Below are 6,405 nucleotides of genomic sequence, written 5' to 3'. Positions count from 1 at the left end.
GTCTGTGCTGCCGGAACGAGCACTGGCAGGTGAATTCTTAACCACTGGACCACCAGGGAAGTTCCTGGACTGATTTCCCTTTTAAGAAGACTGTGTGCAGTAAGGTTCCAAGCATAAGTAAGTAGATTAGTGATGTAATGTGTTTACATTATCCTGGAGGAATAACTGGGGCCTTGAGACCCAACTCTCTTTCCCTCCCTGCCTGCCCCAGAAAGCCTATCTCACAGGCTCTGTTTCCACATTTCCCAAACAGAGGCAGAATACAGCCCTCTCCCATGAAGCTGTAGGCTTTCTTCTGCCCTGTGAGGTTAATATACTAACTCATCTGTGTCCCTGAGAACCAGCTTCCTTGAACATCTTAGGAGTGAATCCAGGTCTGACTCTGACATCAGTAAACTTGTGCATTTAAAAATAAAATTACATAAGGGAATTTCCCGGTGGTCCAGTGGTTAGGATTTAGCACTTTCACTGCAGTGGCCCAGCTCAAGAAAGATCACACAAGGCGCAAATAAAATTGCATAAGTAACATATTGCAAGAAAAAATAGAAAATAAAACCAATAATTTATCCTTTGGGTCTCATCCTGAATGTCACTGCCTTCTGGAAGCCTTATGTGACCCCCTAGTCTGGGAGGGATTCGTTTTCTGTTCTGCCATAGCATAACATGGGCATCCCTAATAGCTCCGTTGGTAAAGAAATCACGTGCAGTGCAGGAGACCCCGGTTCAATTCCTGGGCTGGGAAGACCCACTGGAGAAGGGTAAGCTACCCACTCCAGTACTCTTGGGTTTCCCTGGTGACTCAGCTGGTAGAGAATTGCCTGCAATGTTGGAGACCTGGGTTCGATCCCTGGGTTGGGAAGATCCCCTGGAAAAGGGAAAGGCTACCCACTCCAGTATTCTGGCCTGGAGAATTCCATGGACTGTATAGTCCATGGGGTCGCCAAGAGTCAGACACGGCTGAGGGACTTTCACTTTCATAGCATAACATATCATAGCATCCTAGTCAAGGTGCACCTTACATTCTGATTCCTGTCACCTTTCTCACCTGTCCTCTCCCAGTAGATTAGAAACTCAGACAGAGGCTGTGTCTATGTTCCTTAGTGTTCCGTCCCCCGCGCCTGGCATTTGTTTGGCAGATAGAAGAAGCTCAAACGTAGTCACTAGAATAAGAATAGAATAAACATAGGAGAGGAATTAAAACCATCTGTAACCCCACCCATGGTGAGTGCGACAAATTCTCAACAATTCAGGGGGACTCAAGCTCCGCCTGGAAAATCCTATGGACGGAGGAGCCTGGTGGGCTGCAGTCCATGGGGTTGATAAGAGTCAGACATGACTGAGCAATTTCACTTTCACTTTTCACTTTCATGCCTTGGAAAAGGAAATGGCAACCCACTCCAGTGTTCTTGCCTGGAGAGTCCCAGGGACGGGGGAGCCTGGTGGGCTGCCGTCTATGGGGTCGCACAGGGTCGGACACGACCGAAGCAACTTAGCAGCAGCAAACTCCACAGAAACTATTTTCCAGAAAAGACCCCTTTGGGAATAAAAAGACCTCATTCCTGTAGACGGAACGAGGGAACAAAGAGAGGTCTCTTCACAGACCCTACCAGTGTGTTTACTGTGGGTTGGGGGTGGGGTGGTGTCTCAACCTCTAGAAGTCGTAAAGGTGATGGGCAAAACTCAGCAATGCAGAAATAGAAGGCCTGATCTCTCAAGAAAGATTAAAGGACAGCTGAGATGAGGGGATAGATGACACCCTGCTACAGTTCGCATTCAAAGGGGAAATGGCATTCTTAGCTCTATGCTTGTGATCGAGCTCTTTTGTGTGAATTTAATGCAGGAGGGCTCTGAATGAAGCATTACATCCGTAGATGTGTGGCTCCCTTGAACTTGCTCCTTTCCCTTTCCTCCTAGATTAGTGTGTTGTTAGAACAATCGATAACCAAGTCTGAGACGCTCTGGAACTCTGAGGACTTGGGGACATGAGGGAAAATTCCGAACAGCCAACTTGCAAGTCAAGTCCAGCTGATACGTTCTACTTCCTGGGCACTTCAGACTTAAATAAAACCCCTGAAAGCCTATGTGTGGTAGAGTATGTTTGTCTTTCAGCCTTTACAAGAGTAGTCTCAAGATTCTATCAGGAAAGCCTTGTGCATTTCCCTGTGGCGGGGACCACAAACACTAGCCCAGAAGTCCCCACCAGCTGGCAAGTCCTATGGTGGAAGACAGTGATCAGAGGAGGAGTACAAACTCCAGGACCGGTGTGTGAGAACACAGGAGTGGGAGCTGAGGAACGGGGCAAGAAGCCCTTCCTGCCCATGTGCGACAGGCCTGCTTCCAGGAGGGACAGCATTCCGAGAGGGGTGTGCAAACGTGGAGGAGGTGCGGTCTGTTTCAGAAAGAGATGAAAATGTGTTTACGTGAGGACCCAGAATTAAAACCTACCATCTTCCCATACACCCACACTTTATTAAGATGCAGTTCACATGCCATAGAATTGCACGACTTAATGGTTTCTTAATATTATCCAGTCGTGCCACCATCACTACAATCAATTTTAGAACATTCCCATTACCCTTCAAAGAAACTTCTCATGTATAAAGAGTCACTCCCCCTTCTTCCCCAGAACTTCTCCCCTCAAGGCAACCACTAATTTACTTTCTGTCTTGATGGATTTTCCCTGTTCTGGACATGGAATCATACAGCGTGCAGTTCTGGGTAATCTAGTTCTCACTTAGCTATGCTGTTTTCTAGGTGTATCCATCGTGGTAGCACATATCAGCATTTCAGTCCTGTTTATTCCCCAATAATGTTCCATTTTAGTTATCCATTCATCAGTTGGTGCACATGAAGGTTATTCTCACTTTTTAGCTATTATGAATAATGCTGCTAGGAACATTTGTGTACAAGATTCTGTATAGACATGTGCTTTTATTTCTATCTCCTACATACCTAGGGGTAGAATTGCTGGATCTTACGGTAACTGTATGCTTAATTTTTTGAGAAGCTGCCAAATTGTTTCCCATGGTGCTTGCTCCATTTCATGTTTTTACCAGCAATGTTACTAGGGTACCAGTTTGTCCACATCCTTGCCAACACTTGTTTTTGCTCATTTCTCTCTCTCTTTTTTGTTTTTTACAGTCATCCTAGAGGGTGTGAAGTGATGTCTTGTAGTTTGGTTTTTCGCTGTTGTTTTTTGACTGCACTGTGTGGCATTTGAGATCTTAGTTCCCAGGCCAGGCATTGAACCTGCGCCCCCTGCAGTGGAAGTGCCGTCTTCACCACTGGGTCGTTAGGGAAATCCTTCGTGTTTCTTTCTTTTAATTAGAGTATAATTGCTTTACAGTGTTGTGTTAGTTTCTGCTGCACAGCAAGGGGGATCATGTGTATGCGTGTATACATGCATCCCCTCCCGCAGCATCCCTCCCACCCCTCTCGGTCATCACAGAGCACTGAGTTGAGCTCGCTGTGCTATGTAGAGGCTTCCCACTAGCTGTTTTACACATGGTAGTGTATATATGGGAGAAGGCAATGGCACCCCACTCCAGTGTTCTTGCCTGGAGAATCCCAGGGACAGCAGAGCCTGGCGGGCTGCCGTCTATGGGGTCGCACAGAGTCGAACACGACTGAGGCTACTTCGCAGCAGCAGCAGGAGGGCATATATGTCAGTCCTAACCTCCCCATTTGTCCTCCCCTCCTGCATCCGTACGTTTGTTCTCTATGTCCATGTCTCTATCCCTGTACCGCGTGTAGGTTCGTCTGCTTCATTTTTCTAGATTTCACATGTATGCATTAATATACAATATTTGCTTTCCTGACTTAATTCACTCTGTGTGACAGACTCTAGGTCCATCTACATCACTACAGATGACCCAGTTTCATCCCTTTTTATGGCTAAGTAATAATTGGACGTGAGTCTGAGTGAACTCCGGGAGATGGTGATGGACAGGGAGGCCTGGCGTGCTGCGATTCATGGGGGCACAAAGAGTCGGACACGACCGAGCGACTGAACTGAACTGAATATTCCATTATATATATGCACCACGTCTTTTTTATCCATTTATCTGTTGATAGACATTTAGGTTGCTTCCATGTCCTGGCTATTGTAAATAGTGCTTCAATGAATATTGGGGTGCATGTGTATTTTTGAATTATGCTTTTTTTCAGGGTATATGCCCAGTAGCAGGATTGCTGGGTTGTATGGTAGTTCTATTTTTAGTTTTTTAAGGAAACTCCACACTGTTCTCCATAGTGGCTGTATCCATTTACATTCCCACCAACAGTGGAAGAGGGTTCTTTTTTCTCCACACTCTCTCAGCATTTATTGGTTGTGGATTTTTTGATGATGGCCATTCTGACTGATGAAAACAAATCTAGGGGCTTCTCTTTCAATCCAGTGGTCCCCTGGTGCCTCAGCTGGTACAGAATCCACCTGCAATGCTGGAGACCTGGGTTTGATCCCTGGGTTGGAACGATCCCCTGGAGAAGGGAATGGCTACCTACTCCAGTATTCTGGCTTGGAGAATTCCATGGACTATTCCATGGGGTCGCAAAGAGTCGGACACGACTAAGTGACTTTCGCTTTCGCTTTATTCTGACTAGTGTGAGGTGACACTTCATTGTAGTTTTGATTTGTATTTCTCTAGTAATTAATGATGTTGAGCATCTTTTCATGTGCTTTTTGGCCATCTGTATGTCATCACTGGAGAAGGAAATGGCAACCCACTCCAGTATTCTTGCCTGGAGAACCCCATGGATGGAGGAGCTTGGTGGGCTACAGTCCACGGGTCGCAAAGAGTCGGATACGACTGAGCGACTTCACTTTCACTTTTATGTCATCTTTGGAGAAATGTCTATTTAGGTCTTTCACCCGTTTTTTGATTGGGTTGTTTGTTTTCTTTTGATGTCTCTTGTGGTTTTCATTTGCATTTCTGTGATGGCAAATATTGTTAAGCATCTTTTCACTTGCTTATTGGTTATCTGAATATCTTCTTTGTAGAAATGTTTATTCAGAAACCTTGTCTATTTCTTAATTTAAGTTGTTGAATTTAATTTAGAGCCCTTTAATATTCTATATACAAGTCCCTTCTCAGTCTATGATTAACAAAAAATTTCCCTCATTCTTTTCAAAAAGTTTCCCCCAGTCTTTTCTTGACAGTGTCCATTGAGGTACAAAATTTTCAATTCTGATCAACACCAATTTAACTATTTTCCTTCCGTCATTTGTGCTTTCAAAGTCATATCCAAGAAACCATTGCCTAATACAAAGTCATGAGGATTTACTTCAGTGTTTTCTTCCGAGAGGTTAATAGCTTTAGCTATTACGTCTTTGATCCATTTTGAATTAATATTTGTATGTGGTATGAGGTCAGGGTCCAAGTTAATTCTTATCCATGTGTCTATCCAGTTGTTCCAGCACCAGCTGAAATTCTTTCCCCCATTAAATGGTCTTGGCACCTTTGTTGAAAATCAATGACCTGTGAATGTGAAGGCTTATTTTTAAACTCTCAATTCTAGTTCAGTCGATTTTATGTCTGTTTTATGCAAGTACTGTGTTACTTTGATTACTGCAGCTTTGAAGTGAGTTTTGAAATTAGGGATTGTGGTCGCTCCTACTTTGTGCTCTTTTAAGATTATTTTGGCGACTCTGGGTCCCTTGAATTTCCATATGAACTTTGGCATCAGCTCATTAATTTCTGTAAAGAAACCAGCTGGGATTTTTGATAAGGATTGTGTTGATTCTATAGATCAGTTAAGGGAGTATTCCATCTAAACAATACCAAACCTTTCAATCTATGAATATGGGATGTCTTCCCATCTGTTTAATATCCTTTCATTTCTTTCAACAATATTTTGTAATTTTCAGAGTATAGGTTTTGTACTTCTTTTGTTAAATCCTTTTCTAAGTGACTTATTCTTTTTGACGCTATTTTCAATGGAATTGTTTTCATTTCATTTTCAGATTGCATAGAAATATAATTGATTTTTGTCTATTGATCTTGTATCCTGACACCTTGCGGAACTACTTCCTTAGCTCTAATACTTTTTTAGTAGATTCTTTCGGAGTTCTACCTACCGGATTGGGCTTCCCTGGTGGCTCATTGGTAAAGAATCCACCCACCAATGCAGGAGACACAGGTTCAGTTCCTGGGTTGGGAAGAGCCCCCGGAGAGGAAATGGCAACCCACTCCAGTATTCTTGCCTGGAGAATTCCATGGACAGAGGAGCCTGGTGGGCTACAATGAGTGAAGTCACAAAAGAGTCAGACACAACTGAGCAACTAAGCCACCACCACCTACCAGATCATGTCTCCTGCAAATATAGTCTTACGTTTTTCCTTCCAGGCTGGGTAACTTTTATTGCATTCTCTTGCCTTGGCGAGAACATCTAGTCCAGTGCTGAACA

The sequence above is a fragment of the Budorcas taxicolor genome, chromosome 14, assembly GCF_023091745.1.
Source record: "Budorcas taxicolor isolate Tak-1 chromosome 14, Takin1.1, whole genome shotgun sequence".
Taxonomy (NCBI): domain Eukaryota; kingdom Metazoa; phylum Chordata; class Mammalia; order Artiodactyla; family Bovidae; genus Budorcas; species Budorcas taxicolor.
The sequence above is the reverse complement of the archived record's forward strand: the minus strand, read 5'-3'. Positions refer to the sequence as shown.